Source organism: Ceratotherium simum, chromosome 38 (genome assembly GCF_057802395.1).
Source record: "Ceratotherium simum simum isolate JZ-2026a chromosome 38, ASM5780239v1, whole genome shotgun sequence".
Classification (NCBI taxonomy): domain Eukaryota; kingdom Metazoa; phylum Chordata; class Mammalia; order Perissodactyla; family Rhinocerotidae; genus Ceratotherium; species Ceratotherium simum.
The window spans coordinates 23,811,526-23,815,281 of record NC_141937.1 but is presented as its reverse complement, the minus strand read 5'-3'; positions in this window follow the sequence as shown (position 1 = coordinate 23,815,281).

Sequence of the window (3,756 nt, the reverse complement as noted above, 5' to 3'; positions counted from 1 at the left end):
CACACTAGTGCCCAATGTGTCCCTAGTTCATTAGTGGAATTTTCTGTGTTACTGTGTTCTAGTCACTGTTACTTTTTGTTTTGTTTTGTTTGTTCTTCGCTACCAACACCTTAATCATCTATGGACTTTTTCCCCAGGATGATGCCTATTGATGCATAAACCTGACATTCTTTACATCATTTTAGGGGGTTCAAGGATATCTAAAAACCCACAAATAAATCTCCTATGAGTTGTGTTTTCCAGGTTAAGCATCCCTCTGTTCTTCCTATCAAACTAAGCCACTTGATGTTTCTTTCACATTCATTGTATTTTCTTGGCACTGAGCTCTGGTTATGCTGAACCCCTCACTAGCAAACCCCCTCCCATACACACTTATTCTTCAAAGCCTATCTCAAATATCACATCTTCTATAGACATATATTTGTTGGGGATTTTGACTCTGCCCGCAGAGGGTTATTTATTGGTAGCAAACCACTCCAATAGTGGCTTAAAAGAATGGTTATTTATTTTGCTAAGAAATGTGTAATTTGAGCAAGATTTGCCAGGGGCAATTTGTCTCTCCTCTATGTGGTATCATCTGGGTTGGAGGAATCACTTCCAAGATAATGCACTTACTGGCTGGCTGTGGGTGCTGGTTGTCAGCTGAGAGCATAGTCAGAGCTGTCAGTTGGGAGTCTTGATTTCTATCTATGTGTGTTCTTCCATGGTACTGATACCGAACCAAGTGGGCTTGCCTCCTGGTGAGTTAAATAAGACTCTACACCAGCGGAAGTTGTCTCACAAAGTAAAGTGTATTTGCAGCAAACAGGAGCCCATGAGGAATCATTTCCAAAGTCATGGTGTCCCTGAACAAAGGAAAGCAGGAACTTTTATTTGGTTGGGGAATGAATATTCAAAAGGGAGAGGCGGGTATTGGCTTACACTTACAACAGGCTCAGTTGGAGAGCATGCTTCCACATAATGAGGTCTAAGCTCCTCCTGGAGAGATCTTTGCATTAAAAATAAGGCAAAGGTCATGGGCATAGCTCTTGTGGTGAGGCTTGGTCACTTTCAGGATGGCTGATGGTTATATCTCCCTTGAGTGCCTCCCTTGGTCAGTTTCAGGATGGCTGGTGGTTACATCTCCTTAACATACAAAAGGAAAAGAAACAACTTGGAAAAACAGTTAATTGTTTCCAAACCCACCTTTGAGTTTCTCCAGGCACCCAGGCAGTGACAGCACTACTTGGGCTTCCTTATATTACCGGGAGCTTGGATCCAAGAGCATTGCTACTAGACACAGGAAGTGGAAGCTACTAGTTTCTTATGGCTTAGACCTGGAACCCCTGAAACAATGTTACTTCTACTCTAATCTATTGGTCAAAATAGTTACAGAGCCTTCCCAAATTAAAGGAGAGGAAAAATAAATCCCACCTATCAGTAGAAATGTCAAAGTGTTTGTGGCCATCTTTAATGTACGACAAAGATATATAAGACAGTCTTTTACAATACGGAAATCAAGCTCAAGGGCTAAACAGACATGAAGTAGCAAGGGCTCCAATATAGATAGATAGAGTTTTGGAATGAGTTGTTTTCCCCAAAATTCATATGTTCGAGTCCTAAGCTCCTGTGTGACTATATGTGTAGATAGGGCCTCTAGGAAGGTAATTAAGGTTAAATGATGTCATAAAGGTGGAGCTCTAATCTGAAAGGGCTTGTATCCATATAAGAAGAGGAAGAGACACCAGAGATCTTTCTTGCTCAGCGTGCACACAGAGAAGAGATTATGTGAGGATAGAGGGAGAAGACAGCCATCTACAAGCCAGGAAGAGAGGCCTCACCAGAAACCAATCCTGACAGCACCTTGGTGTTGGTCTTCTAGCTTCCAGAACTGTGAGAAAATAAATTTCTGTTGTTTAAGCCACTTAGTCTGTGGTATTTTATTATAGCAGCCCTATCAGACTAATAATGACAGATGATAGATAGATAGATAGATAGATAGATAGATAGATAGATAGATAGATAGATAGAGATAGATAGACAGATAGATGAAAGAAGAAAAGAAAGAGAGAGAAAGAGAGAAAGAAAGAGAGAGAGAGAAAGAAAGAGAGAAAGAGAGAGAGAGAAAGAAGAAAGAAAAGAAAGAAAGAGAAAGAAAGAAAGAAAGGAAAGAAAGAGAAAGGAAGAAAAAGAAAGAAAGAAAGAGCGAGCAGCATGTCATTTGCCTGGGGGAGGTCAGAAGAAGGCCATCAAGTTGTATAACTCCAAGGGACAATTTTTACATAAAACACTGTCAATTATGTATCGTGACTGGAAATTTAAATACATTGTTCATCGAAAGATAAGGAAAGAAAGGCATTCCAGACAGAAGACAGAACTTGTGAAATGTTGTGAAGTACAGGAAGTAAACATGGCATTTTCAAGAAACTTCAGGTTGATTTCTAAGGTGAGAGCAGAAGGCATGCAGGAGTGTTTGTGCAATAAACACCTGTGATCCACACTGAATGACCTGTTTTTTTCTTTTTAATTGCCTTTGCCTAGTTTTGCTAAAAACAAAACAAAACAACCTCCGAGTGATCCAGATTTCTCTCTTTTCCTCATTCTCTACGCTAAGTTGGTGTGCAAGTCCCACCGTTTCTTTCTTTCTAATATCCACCACTTTATCATGTTCTTTCTAGTCCTATTAGCACTTTTTACTCACAGTTGGAATATTGCATAACCCCCAAGAGAGAGAATTTACTCCCATTCTGTCTCCAGTTCTGACCTATTTCAGACTATAATTAGTTTGGTTGAGTATTTTTTAAAAGTGTTTTGGCAATTAATGTGATTATTGCTCACTTTTCAGTGGACTGATAGAGGAGAAAATCAGTTTACAAGGTCTTGAATATGAAGTGAGTTTTTAAGCAGAAGAGGATTTAGGTGGCTGCTTTTTAAAAGAATGAAATGTGGCAGTAGATAATTTTGATTTAGCTATATTTAATAAAGTAGAAGACAAGAAGTTGTGTGCTACAGATGTGTCCACTCATATGCTTTTTTGGCTCTTCTTTGGGAAAACAACGTTTTCATATATATATATCCTGAGCAATATGTACACCCTGTTCCAGTTATTAAGCTATTTTCTCTCAATGCCCAACTTACCTGCTCGGACAGAACAGTGCATTAAATCAAGTCTTCTTGATTGATAGGGAATTCATCAGCCTGATTCTAATTTACCTTTATCTTTCTGAACGTTTACATCAGACGCAAACCATATTTTTGCTTTGCCAACTGGATCCTTGTTAGTTCCAACAATAGGAAGCACTACAAGGAGACTGGAAGGCTACAGGAGAAAGAACAGACATGCCCTTTCCTGTTTGCTTCCTACCTGTCTGCTGGTGGGCCCTGTGAGCATCACCCTAGCCTTGCTTCTTCACTCTGGCAGTAGAAGCATCTTCCTGCAGCAGCAGCTGAAGCCAATGTACAGTTTTTCTCTATTCTCCAAACCAGCCTTAGAATGCCTACTCAGAGACAGCAGAACCGGTCAGCTCCTCAGAGGGCTATCCCAGGCCACAGGCTCAATCCTCTAAGTTTCTAAATTTTAATAAATCCAATCTCTTTCTTTTCTGCCCTGAGCACTAGAGGTGGCAGCTGCTTCCTGCAGTTGCCAGCTCTGTAATAGCTCAACATTCTCTTTTTATCCTTTCAGTTACCCAGTTAACAATTTTTTACCTAGTTAACAATTATCGTGTTAAATTCTCACTGTTCAAACAACTGGTATATGAGATAAGGTTCAACCAA